The 21,964-nt window shown below is 40.2% G+C and overlaps 1 long non-coding RNA gene across 1 annotated transcript; it reads right to left on the reverse strand.

Moving 5' to 3' along the window:
* Positions 1-20,023: 20,023 nt before the first annotated feature.
* LOC122111824 lies at positions 20,024-21,956 on the reverse strand. Its single transcript, XR_006148050.1, has 2 exons — positions 21,818-21,956; positions 20,024-21,269 (listed from the first exon to the last, which is right to left on the reverse strand). It is a non-coding gene; the product is annotated as an uncharacterized LOC122111824 (long non-coding RNA).
* Positions 21,957-21,964: the final 8 nt, after the last annotated feature.

Consider the following 21,964-nt stretch of genomic DNA (forward strand, 5'->3'; position numbering starts at 1 on the left):
TCTATTTTTGAATGCTGGTATGTGGTGTTGTTGTTGTTGCCATTATTAGGCTTGAACTCAGGTCCTGGGTGCTGTCCATCAGCTTTGTCACTCAAGGTTGGTGCTCTATCATTTGAGCTACAGCTCACTTCCAGCGTGTGTGTGTGTGTGTGTGTGTGTGTGTGTGTGTGTGTTTGTGTGTATGTGTGATTAATTGGAAGTAAGAGTATCATAGATTTTCCCATCTGGCAGGCTTTGAACTACTATCCTCAGATATGAGCCCTCTGAGTGGCTAGGATTACAGTACCAAACTCAAATGTAGTTTTAATTTATCTATAGTAATGATTATCTTGTGGAATTTATATAGATCTGAGCCATTTAAAAGCTAACAAGAAAGCCAGTGCATGGTGGCACATGACTATAATTCCAACAGTTGGGAGGCTGATGAAGAAGACTTCAGTTTTAAAAAAATAAATAACATGAAAACTGTTATTTTAAGTAAAAACAACTCTGATTTATATTTTTCCATAAATACGTAAATATGTAGCAGCAAATAAAGTAAAAATATTTAACTGAGTTCTGATTACGTTCCAAAAAAATTAAAAAAATATGTTACATAATCTAGAAGGTGTTTTTGTTTTTGTTTTTCTTGATTAGTTGTGGGGCTTGAACTCTAGGCCTGAGCACTGTCCCTCAGCACTTCAGCTCAAGGCAAGCGTTCTACCATTTGAGCTACAGCGCCACTTCTGGTTTTCTGAGTGGTTTATTGGAGATAAGAGTCTCACAGACTTTCCTTCCCAGGCTGCCTTTGAACCACAATCCTCAGATCTCAGCCTCCTGAATAGCTAGGATTACAGGCATGAGCCACCAGCACTTGGCAGTCTAGGAGTTTTTAAAGACAAATATTTCTAAATAAACTTAACATAAAAATTGGCTTGAAATTTATACATTGGAAATACAATTTTAATCCATATTTAAAATCATAAATTTTATTTTTGAACTTTTAGTTTTTTCCAAGTGCCAACAATTTCTAGATATTAAATATAATACATGGTGTTGGTCTTATGCTTTCATCCCATGAATTTCATACTGGAGTAAAATTGTACCTCATTTCTAGACAAAAGTACTAAGGTCCCCAACTCAGACATTGCCTTGCTTGATAGAGAACTGTATGTCCCTTTTGCCCAAATATATGGAATGCCTAGTTGTACTTGGGTATCCAAAGGTACAATGTCTGATCTCTGGGGATTTTTTTTCTTAAAATAATCAGTAACCATGTGTATACTTCTGCAGGAAGATGATCAATGACTATATCAAATTAGTTGATCCTGAACCTTGGTTATATTAAGCCATAGTACAATTAGGATCATAATACTATTGCACTCTCATACAAATATCTGCTTTTGATGGTAAAAGAAATAAAATCCTATCTCTAAAAAGTGCATGTGCTGTCTTGCAGAAAAGGGATGAATAGTGCTCATTCTTTTAGGAAATACCAAAGCCCCATTTTATAGCAAGATTAGTTATCTAAAATCTTGGGCATGTTGTGACTATAGAAAACCAGTCTGAGATGGGTACCAGTGGCTTATGATTGTAACCCTAGCTACTTAGGAGGCTGAGATCTGAGAATTTTGGTTAGAAGACAGCTCGGGTAGAAAATTCTCTGATCTCCAATTAACTACTCAAAAGCTGGAAGTGGAGCTGTGGCTTAAAGTGGTAGAGTGCTAGCCTTGAGCAAAACAGCTCAAGGACAATGCCCACGCTCTGAGTTCAAGCCCCAGGATTGAAAAACAAAAGAAAATCACAGTGTGGCTTGTTTCACAAGCATGATAGGATACTATCTCTTCTATGAATTTTATGCATAATATGAATAATGCATATTTAATTCTTTAATTCTGAAATTAAAGCTATATTTTTGTTACATTTTTAACCTATAGAATAAGATTCTGATATTTTATGTGATATTCAATAACAAGTGAAAGTAATCAAATCCTGTAAACTTGGAAGTATTTACACGCATTATTTAATAAATGTAAAGTCTTTTTGTTTTGTTGTTTTGTTTTTGAGACAATATGTCATTATCTTGTCTGAGCTGACTTAGAACTTGAGATCTTCCTGCCTCAATCTCTCCAGTGCTAAGATTACAACATATACCACTATGCCTGGCTCTACAGATAGCTTTCATGACTCCGATATATCCTTTCAGAGATGAATCATTGAATAGAATAAAAACCCTACGTTGCAAGTTTGCCATTTCTCTTATTAGTCATCATTTTAGTGTAATTTTCCACTTCCACTTGTGAGTGTAGAATTTTTTGTTGATTTATTGATGTAATAAAAATGTTACAAATTTCTCCAGCTTTTTTTTTGGGGGGGGGGCGGGGTCTGATCGTGGGCCTGAACTCTGGGCCTGGGTGCTGTCCCTCAGCTCTTCAGCTCAAGGCTAGCACTCTACCACTTAAGCCACTTCCGGCTTTTTTCTTTTTTTGCTTATGTGGTGCTGAGGAATCAAACCCAGGGCCTCAAGCCTGCAAGGCAAGCGCTCTACCACTGAGCCACCTTCCCAGCCCCATATTTCTAGCTTTTTTTTTTTGGGGGGGGGGCGGGGGTCCAGTCGTGGGGTCTGAACTCTGGGCCTGGGTGCTGTCCTTCAGCTCTTCAGCTCAAGGCTAGCACTCTACCACTTGAGCCACAGCGCCACTTCCGGCTTTTTTCTTTTTGCTTATGTGGTGCTGAGGAATCAAACCCAGGGCCTCAGGCATGCAAGGCAAGCGCTCTACCACTGAGCCACCTTCCCAGCCCCCATATTTCTAGCTTTTAAACAATGGTTTCCATTACTTTAACCAAAGTTTTTATTAGTGCAACATACATATAAAAAGTATAAAAATCATAATGTGCTAATTAAAAAATTTTTCATAAAAAACACGTTAGCTCATATCCAAATCAATAAGAAGAATATAACCAGCACCCAAAAGTCCCCTTATATTATGTTCCAGTAATTGTCCCAAGAATAACAACTCTCCTAATTTTTAAAACCATTTTTCTTTTTCTGAAGCAGCTTACTATGTAGCCAAAATTGGCCTTGGACTCACAAATCTCCTGTCTCAGCTTCCTGAGTACTGGGATTACAAATCTGTGCCAACATGCCTGGTTAAAACCTGTTAGTTGTTTTGTTTTTTTAAACTATAAGAAGTTAAAATAAAAGATTTCTTTTTTCTTTTTTGTATTCATCTTATTTCAGTGTTACAAGACTGAGATTCATCATGTGATTGCACATGCAGTTAGTCATTAATTCTGCCTGCTGTATAATATCCCACTGTTTAAAAATTTACTTATCCCCCTACTATTTATGATTATTTGTTTGTTTACACTTTGAATTTTCATGAACAATGCTTCAATAGCCTTTTTTTTTTTTTTTTTGGTCAGTTGTGGGCTTGAACTCAGGGCCTGGGTGCTGTCTCTGAGCTTTTCTGCTTTGAGCCACAGCTCCACTTCTGGCTTTCTGGTGGTTAGTTGGAGGTATGAGTCTCACAGACTTTCTATTTTTTATTTTGTTGGTTATGGGGCTTGAACTCCAGTTCAGGGTGCTGTCCTTGAGCTCTTCTTATGGACTTTCCTGCTTTGGCTGGCTTATAATGATGATCCTCAGATCTCAGCCTCCTGAGTAGCTAGGATTACAGGCATGAGCCACCAGTGCCTGACTGAAATAATCATTCTTTTAAGGTACTTTCCTATTTTCCAGAAATATTGGAAGGATTCTCTTATTTGGGGCTAGGATGCATGAGATTTCAGCCAAAGCAATTAGGGTATTTATTTGAATAAGACTAGCTATATAAAGAAGTTTGGTTTCAGCTAGAATAGAAAGTATTTATTATGCAAACAGTGTAACAGGCAATGGAACACAAGACATAAACTTTTTTGACTTTTAGTAGTTTTATTTCTTTAAATTTTTATATTGTTATAAAAGTGATATACATACAGAGGAGTTACATAAGTCAGGTAATGAGTACATTTCTTTTGGGGCAATGTCACCCCTTCCCTTGCTCTCTCCCAGTTTTTCCCTCCCATCCCCACCCACAAGTTGTATAATTCATTTTCGACAGTGTCTAGTGAGTACCCCTGCTGCATTTGTTCACCCTTTATCTCTCCATTTCTGTTCTCCTCCCCCTTTCCTTCCCAACAAACTCTTATTATATGATTTTAGGTTATATAAAAGAGCCACACAATGAAAAATGGCTAAAAAGAATGGGAGAGAAGAATAGTGAAGTAGAGTCTTATACTTCAAGGCCATTATCAACACATTGTTTTAGAACAAGGGCTTTAGGACTCTGAACCCCATTACTTAAATCCTTGTATCTTAAGATAATGATAAATCCACATGAATTTGCAAGATTCGCATACCCTTTGTCCAGTCTTCCTCAATGTAAACAACTTTCATAACAAGACAATATATAAAAACAGGAAACTAGTATTGGTACAGATCATTGAGCTTTTTCACATTTCACTATTATACATACATTCATTTGTGTGTATGCATAACTCTGCAATTTTATCCCATGTTTAGCTACTTATTATACACTACCATAACCAAGAACTTCAACTATATCAGCAGCACAAGAATCTTTCTGAAAGTCTTAAAAAAAAACACACACTCCAAGCAGCGTGTTATATATGCAGATCTATCATTCTTACTGTCCAGGAGGCAAAGATCAAGAGGACTGTGGTTCTCACCAGTCTGAGTAGAGTTTTTTGTTGTTTTGTTTGTCAGTTGTGGGGCTTGAACTCTAGGCCTAGGCACTGTCCCTCAGCTCTTCAGCCCAAGACTTGTGCTCTACTACTTGAGCCACAGTGCAACTTCTGATTTTCTGGTGGTTTATTGGAGACAAGACTCTCACAGACTTTCCTTCCTGGGCTAGCTTTGAACTGTGATCCTCAGCCTCCTGAGTAGCTAGGATTACAGACTTGAACAACAGGCACCAGGCCTGAGTAGAGGGGGTTTTGTTTGTTTGGTTGTTTTTTTGTTTTGTTTTGTTTTGCCAGTCCTGGAGCTTGAACTCAAGACCTGGGCTCTGTCCCTGAACTTCTTTTGCTCAAGGCTAGTACTCTACCAATTGAGCCACAGCACCATTTCTGGCTTTTTCAGTTTATGTGGTACTGAGGAATCGAACCTAGGGCTTCATGCGTGGTAGGCAAGCACTCTACCATTAAGCCACCTTCCCAGCCCCTGAGTAGAGTCTTTAAGACCCTATGTCAACCAGTAGGGTGTGGTGGTGCATGCCTGACATCCCAACTACAGAAGGGTCTTAGTCCAGGCTGACCCAGGAAAAAGATGAGACCCTATCTCAAAAATAACTATAAAGAAGAGATATGGAGACATGGCTCAAGCCGTAGAACATCCGGCTAACAAGTGAAAAGCCCTGAATTCAAACCCTTAGTACTGCTGAAAAATGAACAATAGAAGCACTCCACATGTAACTACACCTTACCACATCACATCACCTTCAGACTTATGGCTAACCAAGGACATTTCCCTTTTGTGTCAGTATTAGGGCTTGAACTCAACACCTAGAGCTCTTACTTTTCCCCCTGCTTCAGAGCTGGCACTCTACCACGAGTCATACCTCCACTTTCTAAATGAGGACATTTTGAGTTAGACGAGCACTCTTATACTAAACTAGCTGTGTCCAGGATAGTCCAACACCTGATATTCTACTGTAGAATTTCTTCACAATGACTTCCAGGGAGCCTCCAAGGAGAAAATGCTCTTCTTCAACTTCATTTCCATCTACTAACATTGTAGGTGTGGAGGAGCTCTAAAGTCACTCTTTAGACATGAAAGAAGAGAGGAAGAGAGGAAGAACAGGTGCGGCTTTCTCCAAGTCATTTGTGAATTATGGGACAATGCCTACCATGAGGATGGTTCTCATCACATGTTGAGAAGAGCAGTCAATCTACCTTTTCTAGTTGAATTCACTTTCTAGCTCATCAATTTATGGTAAACCAGCACAGCAGCACTCATCCCCCTAAGCCTGTACCATGTGCAAAAGGCCAAGGGCAGGATATCCTTCCACACCCCATTGCAGACATACTTGGTGAGTAGAAGAGAAAGGTCTGGACCATGAAGACTTTTGTGAGCCCAGGAACTTTCTCCAGTGAACTCCCAATTAAATAGGTCAGGGAAGGAAGTGGAAAGAAATGAGGCTGGAAGATGGACTGGAGCCAGATAATGAGGGGCGTTGTATACTACATTAAAGAGCTTGGATTTTTATCCTCCTGTCTGGTAAGAGATAAAGGCAAACAAAAATGGCTGGGTTACATTACCTGGCTAATCCAATCAGATGATCTGGATACCTAGAAATAAATTTGGAAGGTGAAATTAAAGTAGAGATGAATGAGGCTTTTGTTTTGTAGTTTCCAAGGAGAGAGCAGGAGATGAAAGGAGATGTATTAGCTTTTGTGACTTAAAAATAAAAGGATTGTTACATTGATGTGATTATTTCTATACTTTTTACTTTTAGGATAGTTTGGGTATTATATATAATTATTTGAGGTCTTTTATCATCAGGAAAAAAGAAATACATGCTATTTTAAAACATAGAAAGCAGAAGTAGAAGCTGATTTGAGATGGTAGAGTTAATATTTCCTTATAAATATGTTGTTGTTTCTGTCTGGAAGCCTGGATTGTCTTTCTGGTTTTACTTGCTTGTAAAAATAAAGGAACATTCAGTCTCTAAAACAAAGAAATGATTGCTTAATATTTCTGTTTGAACCAGTTATTAAATGTCTGTGACAAAATAACAAGCTTTGGCAAATAAGGCTCTGTGTCTGATGACATCTCCTCCCAAAGACTTACAGGGCTGGAAACTTTGGAAGTGACAGGCTGTTTTGGTTTCCCCCACCCCCTCCTTATACTGTGTGGCTGGCTTATGGGGAGACCTGTCAGATACATGGAGCGGAAGCCAGCAGAGAAACAATATGGAGGCCAAATTGCTGCTTAAGTCCTTGAGGCTGTCTCATACTTCCCTCACCTCTACCTGGAGGGCACTAGTTTTCCCAGCAGTTCCTCATTCATTCATCAAATGCTAATTATGGACTTATTTTATAGTAGCATGGAAGTAGGGGATAAACAAAACAGATTCACTCTGTGTGAAACTCATGAAACTCATAGTTTAATGTGGGAAACTACTAGTAAAGCAAAGATACTAATACAGAGTTATCTCTCTGCATCCAAGAAGCATTGGTCCTAAAAACTTTGCGGATACGTAAATCCATGCATGCCAAAGTCCCTGACATTTAATCTTGTAATATTTGCATACAGCCTAAGCACATCCATCTTCCCTATATGCTTCAAATCATACCAAATACACTGTACAGGCCATGAAAATAACTATGCTGTATTATTTAGAAAAACATGGTAAGATTTTCAAACATTTACAAGATTTAATAGACATATAGTAACATATTTATGAGGTACAGTGATATTTCAATCACATATATTCTGTATAATGATCAGATCAAAGTGACTGACACATCCATCACACCAGGCATTTATAATTTCTTTGTGCTGGGAACATTAATATTCCTGTTGTCAATCACAGTTACCCTACTGATGTCCAATATTTTCCATATGTGGTTGGCTGAGTCTATGGATGCAGACCTTATGGGTATGGAGGGCTGATTACCCATGACTAGTTACACAGGGGCTTTGAAAGGAACATATGGTACAACAATAGGGAATAACAGGAGAAGGGCTACCACATTCTCAGAGAAGAAAATATTTATGGAATAAATGAGTTTGTGCAGACTTGGGGAAGAGCTTTTCAAGTAGAGAGAACAGCATAGGCTTTCTTTTATTAAATTTTTTTTTATCGTTTTTATAAAGGTGATGTACATAGGGGTTACCATTTTGTTTTTTGTTTTTTATTTTGTCAGTTGTAGGACTTGAACTCAGGCCTGGGTGCTGTCCCTGAGTTCTTCTCATAGAATTTCCCACCTGGGCTGATTCTGAACAGTGATCCTAAGAGCTCAGCTTTCTGAGTAGCTAGGATTACAGGTGTGAGTCCCCAATGACCAGCTTTTTCTGTTTTGTTTTGTTTTGTTTTGTAATTCAGCCCAGGTTTTTGTGTGTTTTGGTTTTTGGTTTTTTTGGTCGGTCATTGGGGCTGGACTCTGGACCTGGGGGCTGTCTCTCAGCTCAAGGCTAGAGCTCTACTACTTAAGCCACAGTGCCACTTCCGGCTTTTTCTGCTTATGTGATGCTGAGGAATTGAACCCAGGGCCTCATGCATGCAAGGCAAGCGCTCTACCACTGAGGCACCTTCCCAGTCCAAGCACAGGTTCTTGAGGCAAGAAATGAAATCACTTGGGAGAGGTATCATCTAAGAACTGAAAGATCAGAAGGACTGGACTGTAGTGGGAGAAAGGAAAAGTGAGGATGCTGCTAAGACAGGACCCTCAATAGAAAGCTGTGTAATTGCCAGGCGCCAATGGCTCACGCCTGTAATCCTAGCTACTCAGGAGGCTGAGATCTGAGGATCGCGGTTCAAGCCAGCCAGAGCAGAAAAGTCCGTAAAACTCTTACCTCCAATAAACCACCAGAAAACTGGAAGTGGCGCTGTGGCTCAAGTGGTAGAATGCTAGCCTTGAGCTGAAGAGCTGAGGGACAGTGCTCAGGCCCAGAGTTCAGGCCCCATGGCGGACAAAAAAAAAGTCTAGATCTGCATTTTATAAAAGCTTATTCTGAATGGAAATACAGACTTATTTATTTGTAGATGTAGAATATATTGGTTGCAGTCATTTGGCTTGCCTCTAAGGACTGGGTAGCTGAGGGCAGAGCTGGGAAGCAGAATTTCTATGTAGCCACTAAGTTGTAGGGAAGGGATTTATCTGTATCCTGAGAAGCAGGACAGGAAGAGGCTATTCTGGATGGCCCGAGCATATCTGAGATATAAGACTTGGGGAAACCTAATGCTTAGACTGTAGAAAGAGAAAGGGAGGAATTACATCAATTCCTCCTTGTTTTAGGATTTGAGATTGAACTACATGTGTAGTGATCAAAATGACTGAAATTTGGCTGACGTGTGGACGGACAGTCTGGGGCAATGGCAGCTGCAGAATTTTTGTTTAGAGAGGTTTATGAATAGACTGATTTGTCTTAAAATATATACTTGAATAGCATTACTATGTCAGATTTATATAGTTCTGATTATCTATGATAACCTATAATGCATATACATATATGAACACATATCTAGAAGTTACCAAAAAAAATAAGCAAAAACCTCAATGGCTTATTTGCTTATACAACAAAAGACTTTTTGTTTTGTTTTGTTTTAGAGCAATTTTCCTAGGCTCCACAGTGATAGTTCAGCATTCCAGGCTATTTTGATATTATCCATCTACATTTCAACACACACACACACACACACACACACACACACACACACACACACACACACTCACACAAAAGGAAGCTGCTTTAAATAGTTCTGCCAGAAGCAACAAGTAACTTCCATTTACATTTCAGTGGCCAAAGTAAACAAGGAGGCTACATATAATCTTCCAAATGTTTAGAAAAGGAGAACTAGAAATATTGGTAAGCACAGATGATGTTTACCATGGTATTTTATCTGTGTATGAAAGAACAAGGTGGACATTTTGAGGGAAGGTGGCAATTGGCCCGTCCCTGAAGGGCCCAGACTGCTCAGTGCTCTGGGCTGTTTCTTTTCACTGATATTTTGTTTTGTTTTGTTTTGTGGGGGAGATGTACATGCAGGGGTATGGAGTTTGGACTCAGGGTTTCATATTTACTAGGTAAGCATTCTACCACTTAAGTCATGCCTATAGCCCTTCCTTCCTTCCTTTCCTTCTTTCTTCCTTCCTTTCCTTCTTTCTTCCTTCCTTTCCTTCTTTCTTCCTTCCTTTCTTTCCTTCTTTCTTTCTTCCTTCCTTTCCTTCTTTCTTCCTTCCTTTCCTTCTTTCTTCCTTCCTTTCTTTCCTTCTTTCTTTCTTCCTTCCTTTCCTTCTTTCTTCCTTCCTTCCTTTCCTTCTTTCTTTCTTCCTTCCTTTCCTTCTTCCTTCCTTCCTTCCTTTCCTTCTTCCTTCCTTCCTTCCTTCCTTCCTTTCTCTCTCTCTCTCTCTTTCTTTCTTTCTTTTCTTCTGCTTTAGGGTCATACTTTTATCCAGGCCTGATCTTGGACCACAATCCTCCTTGCTCTGTAACTAAGATTATTGGCATGTGCCACTGTTCCCAGCTTGTTTTTGCCCTTGAACTGCAATCCTCCCATCTCTGCCTCTCATGTAGACAGCAGTGTTGCATGGTGTGTGTGTGTGTGTGTGTGTGTGTGTGTGTGAGAGAGAGAGAGAGAGAGAGAGAGACTCAAGAATCCCAAATTGAATGTTAAATTCAACATAACTTTACCCAAACAAATAGAAATGTCAAATAAGTAGCTAACTCAAAAAAACAAAACACAAATAAAGGTCTGAATACATAAATTCGGAAGATTAAAAACAATGTTTGGAGTTGGGGTAGGACAACGGATGTCTGTAGTCTAGGCTGGTGTGGTTTAGAAGATAATCACAAAATAGTTGTAGACTGAGCCCTATGGACAAGCAACATTAAAGGATAATCTGGAAAGGCTCAGAAAGAATGATCAGAATGAAAGAAATAGACTAAGAGATAAAAGAGCTTAAAACTAAAAGAGCTTTAGCTGAGTGTGTGTGTGTATATACGTGTGTGTGCACGTGCACATGTGTAGCTGAGGATGGAACTCAGGGCCTTGCACTCGCCAGGCAAGTGCTCTTCCATTGAGCTAAATCCCCGACTCTGGCAAAAGATCTTTAAAGATCATACGTTTCAGCTCTTACTAAGAGCAAGAGCTTGTGCAAGGGATCCCTTCCCTTCTGTATCTTACTTCTTTCTCTACAAGAACAATTAAATAGCCACATTGTGCATCTCATAACAAGTCCTCACACGTGCCTCTTTGTTTCTAAGCACCTCAGATTCACAGAGCTCTAGGCATACGGGTATGCATTCGGTTTCTCCTCTCTGGTAGCACTCCCTCCAGATTTTATTCAAGATTCGTTCTTTCTGACCTATGAAGTCTCAGCTTAAATTCCATCTTCCCAAACAGGTATTCGTGGACTATACCGCACAAACCCGTCTCCCATCCGATACCACCTGCTTTATCTCACACGGCCCTGCTCTATTTTCATCACTGCATGTACAGCTGTCTCAAAGGACTGTTTATTGTGCACACTGCAGTTTTACCCCATTAGAAAGCAAGTTCTAAGAGGACATGGCTTAGTTGGGGTTGATGATGAGGCTTGGGAAACACGTAGTGGTTTCCTCTCAAAGGGCTACCTGTTGGAGATGGTATGTTGGTAGAGAGCTGGTAAGATCATAATGGCATTATATTTGAAGAAGCAATCTGTGATTCAGATTGTGATGAAAACAATGTAGTCTGTGCATGTCTGTGCATGCTGTCCCACCAACCCATGTATGAGACTCACTATCCTCTGTTCTGGCTCCAGGGAAGATAACAAACCTAGTTGTACACTCCGGTGGCACCTGATCTATCTGTACACCAAAGTGCTTATTCACAGAATGCTGAGTAATTACTGAATACATGAATAATGGAATCAAATTCTGTGAAGTCTTTTACAAAATCCTTGTATATAATCTCTGATTTTCAATAGGGTCATTCTCCAAATTACACCCTATTATCACAGCTAGAAGAACAGATTGGAAAAACAAAAGTCAGTTGTTTACCTCATCACACCGGATGTAAAATAGTGGTGGGGAAGTGTGTGTGGGGGTGTCCTCAAAGTTTGCCTGCTGTCTCCTTGGATCAGAATCTCCTGGAGTTTATGAATAACACCACAAGTCTGATCTGCAAGATATGTTTAGGTAATTATTATAAATTAAAAGCCTAGTTTGGGGCTATTACAGTTGATGAAGTGCAATATACTTGGAGATTTTATTTACCTGTGGCTACTGCCATCTACTGGGCATCATCTAAAGAGGGTTGAGCCCAGGCTTTTGTTAACCTGACAGATTTATTCTGTGTTTATTTTTGTTAGGAATTATTAGGTGATGCTAATTTATTTAAATTTTCTGACCACTTGAATCTTGAAAAAAAATAAGAGTAGGAGTAGGAACAATTATTTTCATTTCACAGATAATGGAAACCAAAACAAATAAAGGCTGAGTATATTTTTGAAGGCTGCTCAGAAGTATATGGCAGCAAAGATAAAATTCCAAGGGTCCCAATCCTTAACTCCATTAAAACATGAAATCACCTTAATAAATTAAGGACATGCATACAATGTTTGTATATTGGGGGTAAGTGGTTGTGTTTAACATGATGATGTGGTTTAACACTGTAGAGATGTCTGAAGAAGACCTAAGTACTAACTAGTTCCAAGAAAGTGGTGTGGTTGTGGCCTGGGATATTAAAAGACCCAAGGAATGTCCTGCATAGCCTGCTGAGTAGTTAAGACTCACTCTGAATTCTTTCTGTTCCTTATGCAAGAACGAAGGTAGAATAGTTCATCATTTTTACTCAGGATCAGTAAATGGAAGTAGCTGTGAAATTGGGTAATGAGAGGATGAATGAAAAACTGAAGGTTCTGATAAAGAAAAGCCAAGAGTAGCTGCTCTTCTCTCTCCCATCCCCACGTGTCAGGTAATCTTTCTCCCTTTGTACTAAGAGCTGAGTGGCTTCTGGCATAGATTACTGGGTTACTTCACTATGTTCCATTTATTCAGTTTTCCACTGTTATAATTCCTAGTATTAAATACCATCACTAAAATACCTGAAGCAATATTTATTTAGATCCAGAGTGCTCTTCAAGAGATAACTATCTTTACCTGAAGTTGTTTCCCTGAAAGTGTTATTTATAATATCCTAAGCTACATTTTTAACTTGTAACAATAGACGATTTAGTGAAAAATCAATACTTGTTTTCTGTACCTTTTCTCTTCCCTTAATATATTTTCACTAATATTTATTTTGTTCATACCATTTTCTTTCTATTCTGTGGTAACCATTCTGTAGTTGTTTGGTCAGTAACTACATGCTTAACACAGTCCTACTTCAACAGAAGCTGAATTTCATGAAGACAAAGGGAGTTGACTGCTTTCTTCCCTGATTATCTACAATGATATCTGGCACACAAACAGGCACTAATAAACATGTGTTGTTGAATAAATGTATCACAGATTCTCATTTCCTGAGTTTAAGATTTTTGTTTCTCTTCATTTTATTGGTTTGTATAAATAAATATACACAGATATACAAACTTTTTTTCTTCCTCAAGAAAAGCCCAGGCATGCTGTGTGGCTTAAATCTTTCATGTTTAAAAGCGAATGCCTTATCAGGCACTGGTGGCTCACACCTGTAATCGTTACTCAAGAGGCTGAGATTTGAGGATCATGGTTCAAAGCCAGCCCAGGCAGAAAAGTCTTTCAGACTCTTATCTCCAGTTAACCACCAGAAAACCGGAAGTGGCACTGTGGCTCAAGTGGTTGAGCACTCACCTTGAGCTGACAAACTCAGGGACAGGGCCCAGGCTCAGAGTTCAAGCCCCACAACTGACCAAAAAAAAAAGTGAATGACTTTACATATTTGTTTGAATTGTCTTCTTCATTGGCTCTATCCTCTTTGATCATAATTCCCCTAGCAGAGGGTCTGTATACATTGGCCATTATGTTTTAGCATTAGATGTTCTTTCTTACCTTACTGAGTTGTCATGGAAAGATGAACAGATCATCGAGAGACCCAGTGAAACACTTGGAGGGGTTGGAGTAACTCGGGTTTATTTTACGCCAACAAGCCCAGAGGAGTCCTTTCCAAAGTCTGAGCCCCAACTGCAGGTTTGCATAGAGTATTTGTAAGCTTTAAGTGGGGAGGGGGGATGTGGGAAATAGCTCAGGAATCGTGATTACAGAAGCTAATGGCCAACCTCATTCAGGCTCCTTCATAGTTAAACTGATTACAACCGGGGCAGGTTGGCTTATCACCCGAATGTTCACAAAAGAGAGGGGGTCCTGGCTGATTTCAGGTTTCTAGGCCTGATGTCAGCCAGCCCAGGCTCTTTGACATTGTCAACTCTGCAAATATAGGCTGATGCAATGCAATTCTTTATATTCCAGTGATCAGTGCTTTAGCATCACAATTTTTATTGTTTTTACTAGTAGTTGCATTCATGTGTAAAAGTTTAAAATTTAAAAATTCTGACATGGCCTTTGATGACAAATGTTTTGTGAACACTTTCTGTTACATGTCATTTACCATATAAATATGGATGACTAGTAAACCCTAGTTCCAAGGAGTTTGACATGTAGGATGGATAAAATAAATATGTTGCTCCATTATGAAGTAGAAAGTGATGTCTTCATAACACAGTGTCTGGGTATCCTAAAGGGGGAATAATTACCAAGAGGAATGTAAGAAATAAACATCTAATAAAGCCCTGTTATTTGACAAGCAACAGAGACTTTATAGATGTCATCTCCTTTGATCTTTGGGACAACTCTGAAAAAACCTATCATTGTCTCCATTTTATTGATAGTAACTACCTGATATCACAAGGGAATATCTGACATTTGAATCTGACTCCAAAGATTATGTGTTTTTGATACTACCTTATATCACTTACTCCAAAAGTGAGAGAAAGCTTGATGGAAAAAGTGTCAGGTACCTTAATAGATATGTGCAATTAAGGAGGAAATAAAAATTCAGGATGGGTACTGGTGGCTGACATCTATAATCCTACCTACTCATGATGTTGAGAGATTTATGACAGTTCTGAGTCAGCCCAAGTGAGACTCATCTCAAATTAACTAGCAAAAAACTGGAAATGGAGGCATTACTCAGGTGGCAGAACACAAATCAGTGAGTAAAAAAATTGGGCAAGAGCAGGAGGCCTTGAGTTCAAGACTCAGTATTGCACTATCCTTCCCCCCACCAAAACAATTGCAAATGTGTCTGGTATTTTCTTTATTGGAAGGGCAGGTGGGTAGTGCACCTACTGTCAAGAAACTGTCCCCCCTCTCTCCCCACTTAAGATCCTGTTTGGGAGGTAGGAATTATCCATGACAGGAAAAACTCCAAATAATTTGTTTTTGAATTTCCTGGCATTCTTTGGCCTTAAATTCCATTTTCTTCTTCTTTATTATTTTGCATCAATTTGGAATAAACATCCCCAATTTAAGATTAATCCTTCTTCTCAGATATTTCTTGAATAGTATAAACTCTCCAGAATACCTTGAGTGTAAAGTCATGGTCTTCAAACTTAGATTACAACCACTTAGTGCATTCTGATGTCAACTTTAGTATTTTTTTTAAATAGCAGAATAGAAATAGCAGTGAGCATACATACAGCTAAGTGAAGCTTTATGATGCTTACATGTATATGTAAATCTATAACCATGGTAAGCTATAGTATAAAAGAAATTCCTTACAATGAGAAATATCTAAACAATAACAGTGACTATCATAGCCAGAAACGGTGGCAGAAGTCTACAATTCCAGCACTTAGGAGACTGAAGCAAGAGTATCATCAGGCTTGTCTGAACCATATAAAAAGCAACGTTTCCCCCACCCCCACCCCAATTACCCAGGGTCTATTCATAAGCCAAATAAACCAGGTGTTTTAGTCTATTTGTACTACAACTCGCATGAGTTATTTAAGCATGTTATATAATCAGCAAACATTTTTTTTTTGGGGGGGGGTCCTGTTGTGGGGCCTGAACTCTGGGCCTGGGCGCTGTCCCTCAGCTCTTCAGCTCGAGGCTTTTACTCTACCACTTGAGCTACAGCACCACTTCCGGCTTTTTTCTTTTGGCTTATGTGGTGCTGAGGAATCGAACCCAGGGCCTCAGGCATGCAAGGCAAGCACTGAGCCACCTTCCCAGCCCATCAGCAAACATTTTTATTCAGTCTGGAGGTTAGAAAGTCCAATGTCAAGGTGCCAACAGATTGGTACTTGGGGAGGCTTCCAAGATGGCATCCTGCTACCATCCTCGCAAGATAAAGGAAATAGAAGAAACACTGTATTCATAGGTCTGATGGTCAGATCGCTGCTCTTTGACTTCTATTTATGAGGGCACTGTCCCCAAGGATTCTACCTTGTTGATACTATCACTGCAGGGATTGTTCCTGGGCTTTTGTGCTCAAGGCTAGCATTTGGCCACTTGAGCCACAGCTCTAATTTTGACTTTTTGGGTGTTTAATTGGAGATGAGAGTCTCATGGTCTTTCTTGCCTAGGCTGGCTTTGAATTGCAATCCTGTGATCTCTGCCTCCTGAATAGCTACAATTATAGGCATGAATCACCAGTGGCTGGCAAGATTAAGTTTTTTTTTTTTTTGGGTCTGGTCATGGGGCCTGAACTCTGGGCCTGGGCGCTGTCCTTCAGCTCTTCAGCTCAAGGCTAGCGCTCTACCACTTGAGCCACAGCGCCACTTCCGGCTCTTTTTCTTTTTGCTTATGTGGTGCTGAGGGATCGAACCCAGGGCCTCAGGCATGCAAGGCAAGCACTATACCACTGAGCCACCTTCCCAGCCCAAGATTAAGTTTTACCATACACATTCTGGAGGGACATATACATTTACAAAACAGAGCCAAGAGAAGCTAGCAAACCTCTTCTGACTGGTATGTAAGGGTAGCTGTGGTTAGGGTCAGGGGGCTGGCAGACAAGTTTTCTCAAGTCTAGGAAGCAGCATCACAGACTCCTAACAGCACAATGGCATGGATATATAGCAGTTTAATATTGTAAGGTCTGCACAGGGACACCTCCCTACCTCCTGACTGAATTTCTGCCCAGTATCTATTACCTAGGTAACTCGCAGACCTGGAAGAAGTCACCTTCCCCTCCTGACAGGTCACATCCTGGGCCACCTCTGGTCACTTGCCTCCCATCTGACCTTACCTTACGAAGGTCCCAGACCCTGAGGTCACGTCCAGATCCAGTGTGGCCACACCTCTTCCTGTCCCTGGCCTAGATAATTGGGGTGGGAGGGAGGTCTGCCACTTTCCTTTTCAGCCATGCCTCTCCACTATGCACAACGGAGGATAGCAGTTCGGTAAATAAACTTCTTCTGCCTGAATAGCGCGTGGTGTTCTCTTCATCAGCTACCTAATGTAACCTATTTAATATACCTTACAAATATGTTTTAGTCTATTTTGTGTTGGCATAAAAAATATCCAAGACTAGATTTCTTTTTCTTAAGATTTATTTATGTCACAGTTTTAGAAGTCCAAGAGCATAGCACTGTCATTGGTTTCTGGTGAGGGCCTCACATAGTATCACAGAGCAAAGAGCAGCCTATGTGTAGGGGTCAGGTGTTACTGGTGAGAGAGGAAGCAAATAAGAAAGTTGAGGAAGCCAAACTTGTTTTACTAGGCAGGTGTTCTACTCCCAAAGCCACACCCCCAAACTTTTGTTTCTTGTTGTTTCCCAGAAGATAAGGTCTTTATGTTTTTATTCATGCTAGTTTGTTTTTAATAAACAAGTCTGGGTAGCTGGGATTAGAGAGTACAGAAACCACACCAGGGCTCCAAATTTGCTTTATAATAGTCTGCTCTTATGGTAACCAAATTCATTCCCCAAAGAGTAAAAGCTCATTCCCACAAGAAAGGCACTCTTAACGATCTAATCACCTCTTAAAGGTACCATTCCCCAACACTCACACCCATTTCATATTCAGGCAGGTTTTGTATTATCAGCTTATCCTACCACCTGCAAGCTGCCTGTTTTTCTGCTAGTATTATATCACGTTCTGAAAAAACGAACTAAAGCAACAAGGACTGGGGGAGGGGAGTGTGGCTTTAGCAAGTCCCCAAGGCCAAAACTCCAGTACCAGAGAAAAAAACTACATGTATTATACACCCCTTAGTGCTTCAGACTGTCCACTATGACTTGATTTTTAGAAACCATAGGTCAGTACCATGCTAGATATTAATGTCAACTTTTTTAATTCCCCAACTAGTTTTATTAACACATCATGCAATGTGAGAGGTTTCATTGTGATATTTCCATACCCATATATTATATTTTGGTCATTTTCACCTTTTCCATTTTTATCCCTTTTGCTCCTTAATAAATCATTTTGCAGCTAAATACATGTTTCATTATAACTTTTTTGCAGACGTATACAAAATACTTTGATCATATATTATTCCTCCTGACCCACTCTCCCTTTCTCCTCTCTCCCACTGGTCTCTAAGAGTGTATTTTTATGTACATGCCCTTTTTCCCCTCTAGGTTTGGACTCCTCAAGAGAAAATAATGTCAACTTTTGATAATTTGTGACTAATTATGAAAAAGAAGCCACTAACAAGGACTATTAGAGAGCAATATAGAAAGTTGACAATGAGGACTGAAAAAAGAAATATAAGACAATAGAATATGTAAAGATTGTTCCTGTTCATGGATAGAATTAATTTAAAAAGTGGCCATATTACTAAAAGCAATCCATAGATTCAAGGCATTTCCATCAAAATTCCAGTGATATTCTTCATGGAAATCTTAAAATGCATTTAAAATCATAAATGACCTTGAATGACCAAAGTCATCCTAAGTAGAAAGAGCAGTGCTGGTGGTAGCAAGTACAACACTTGACCTCAAACTGCCACAAGCTATAGAAGCAAAAATACAATGGTACTGGCATTTAAAGAAATATGAAGGGGTTGGGAAGGTGGCTCAGCAGTAGAGCCCTTGCCTTGCATGCATGAGGCCCTGGACCCAATTCCTCAGCACCACATGAACAGAAAAAGGCAGAAGTGGTGCTGTGGCTCAAATGGTAGAGTGCTAGCCTTGAGCTGAAGAGCTGAGGGACAGTGCTCAGGCCTATAGTTCAAGCCCCACGACCAACAACAATAACAAAAATATGAAGACCAACAGAAGATCCAGAAACAAGCCCATAGTCACAGCCATCTGATTGACAAAGGTACCCAAATATTTCCAAACAGCCTCTTTAACGAGTGGTATTGGAAAAACCAGATAACCACATATAGAGGACAAACTAGATTCCTATGTACCACCTTGTATAATCAATTCAAAATTTAACAAATGAAAGGAATCCTTCACATCCAACCCAGAGGACCACAGGAGGAAGATTATTACAAGGTTTATTAGAGGAGCCATATTTCCCCAAGGAGGGAGCACATGCCACTAGTCCCCTACCCAGGTAGTAGGTGGTCTGGGGCAGGAAGTGAGCTAAGTGGGAGCTCAGGCAGGTCTGGGCCGGAGAGAGGGAGTGGCCAGCTGTAAGGAGGAAACTCCTTGGTAGGGAGGAGCTCAAGTATAGGTGGAGCTGAGGACCAAAGGTGAGCATAATGCAAGCAACAAAAACCTTAAAGCAAAAATTGAAAGTTTGGCACTACTACTAAAAACACGAGAAAACACTTGAAAGATAGGCACAGTCAATGACTTTCTGAATAGGACTCAATAGATGAAAATAATAGCAAGGATTGTATTAAATTAAAAAGCCTCTGCATAACAAAAGAAACAGGGTGAAGAGAGAGACTATATAACAGGAGAAAACATTTGCCAGTTATTCATTAAACAGTATACACAGAGTTAAAAAAATAAATAAAGAGGGCAAATAAGCTGAATACTTTTTAAAAAATGAAGTACAAATGGCAATAAGTGTTCAACATCTTTAGCCATCAAGGAAAGCAAAACCAATCAAAACTTTACTGAGATTTCATTTCATCCCAGTCAGAATGGCTATCAGCAAGAAAACAAGACAACAAATATTGGTAAGAAACAGGTAAGAAGATTCCTTATACACCTAGTGGAAATGTAAATTAGTTCAGCCACCATAGAAATCACTTTAAAGATTCCTCAAATTATTAAAAATAGAATTAACATATGATTCAGTGATGTGATTCTGTATATGCAAAAGAATGAAAATCAGCTTATTAGTGGCACTGTGGCTCAAAGTGGTAGCGCATTAACCTTGAGCTGAGACACCACCCTTTAAGTTCAAGGCCCAGGACCAACAACAAAAAAGAAAGTCAGATTATAGAGATGTCTGAACACCATGTTTATTAAGGCACTATTCACAATAGCCAAATTATACAACCTAGATGCCGATCAATAAATGAATGATAAAAGAAAATGCAGCATATATCCACAATCAACATATCTAGGCATAAAGTACAACAAAATTATGTCATTTGTGGAAAAACAGATGGAATTGGAGATGATGTGAAATAAGCTTTTCTCACAAAGTATCATGTTTTCTCTTATATTTGGAATTGAGGGGAAGCATAAAGTAAAAAGAGGGATGTAGAAGAAAAAAAAGGGAATGAGAGGGATGATAAACATGGGTAATAAGTGAAAATGATCAAAGTACATTATATGCATACAAGAAAATGTCAGAATGAAACTCATTACTTGGTCAATTCATGCTAACAAAGCTGAAAGATAGAAACAAACATCTATGAACATTTAACATTGGCCAGTATAGGTAAGGAGGTTAACCTGCCACATTGCCACCACAATGGTGAAGTGAGGCTACCACAATTAACAGGAGAAATGTATAGAAGGCACAGACAGACTCTAAGGTAACATAAATGTAACAGATATCAAACCAAATAAAATGTCTAGTATTAAATAAATATTAAAGTAATTTCTACTCAGTAAATTTTTGTAACTTAATGTACCATGGATGCTGGCAAAGCTTGACTTACAAGTTACATAAAATATAATTTAAAGTCTCTTTTAAATTCTCTTTGGCATCAGTAGTCACTAATATTGTTCTAAACTTAGACGCATCAAACTTAAGTTTAACTCATCAAGTTTGATATCAAGAATAGAGATGTATGGGAGAAAGGTTAAGCCTTCCCACTCCCCTCCCCAAATAATAATCCCTGCAATGGTACATATCCAGAAAAACCACTTGGGAACACAAACATTTCCATTTTAATAAAGGTACAACCTTCGTTGTGGATATATCTACAAACTTACTTATGAAGCTGCAGAGAAAGGAGCAAAGTCCGTTTAAAAAATCCCAGTAAACCAATCACCCAATAACCGGGCACACTAGTAGTATCGTCCTTCCTAGGATGTACAACTGCACACACATAACATTTTACTTTTTGTGTTTTTTTAAAGCTGTCCTAGGAACCCTGGTACGGAAAGCGTGAACCACCTCAGGAAAAGATGTCATCACCCAGGGACAGCAAGAATAGAACGTAAATCCCTTGACTCCCAAGCTTGTGTTCTGCACTAATTGTGCTTCTTGGTATCCATCTGAGAGCATCCAGTGTAGAAAGGCTGGGGAAGGAGAGTGGACACAAATGAGCCGAGGTGGAGACCGCCCTGGAAGAAATCGCCCTCGGCCACTGGCGTCTTAATTTGGGCTCAGCAAGATGAAAGCAGCCACCACAAACCCCGGGGACCAAGAGCTGGAGCTAGGTACCGTCCGCGGGTGGTAACTCTCTCTTCCTGGCTTGAGGTCCCGGCCTTCACCTCCCCCTTCCGGCCGAGCCCCGGCGCTCTGCTCACCCCTCACCCCGCCATCTGCACGTCGCTGCGGGGGGACCCGTCGCCGGGCCCTTCCGCAGTCTTTAGGAGCAGTTCTCGTCTGGGAGATGAGCGTCACCCAGCATTATAGACGTGGTTCTAACGTTAGGAACTTCAGAGGTCGGAACGGGGGGCCCCCCAACCGCGTCCGCACGCTCGGTGGCGCGGGTCTCCAGACAAAGCGAACCCTAGACAATAGCACACCGTTCCCCCCCCCTCCCGCCCACCAGTGTGTCGGGCCGACAGCCTCCTTCCCCCGCCCCCAGCTCTCCCCCGGGCAATCTCCAGCCGGCAGACACCTTCCGGAGCGCCCGCGCTTGCTCCTCTACTTGGCCGGGAGGAGGAAAGATGCTCGTGAACCCCAAACCGTTTACTCCGCCCAACGGCCAGGCATGCGTACTGAGCCGGCCGGTAGGCTCCCGCGGACTACAAGTCCCAGAAGGCCA

The sequence above is a fragment of the Dipodomys spectabilis genome, unplaced genomic scaffold (assembly GCF_019054845.1).
Source record: "Dipodomys spectabilis isolate Male_0828 unplaced genomic scaffold, ASM1905484v1 ptg000089l, whole genome shotgun sequence".
Lineage (NCBI taxonomy): Eukaryota > Metazoa > Chordata > Mammalia > Rodentia > Heteromyidae > Dipodomys > Dipodomys spectabilis.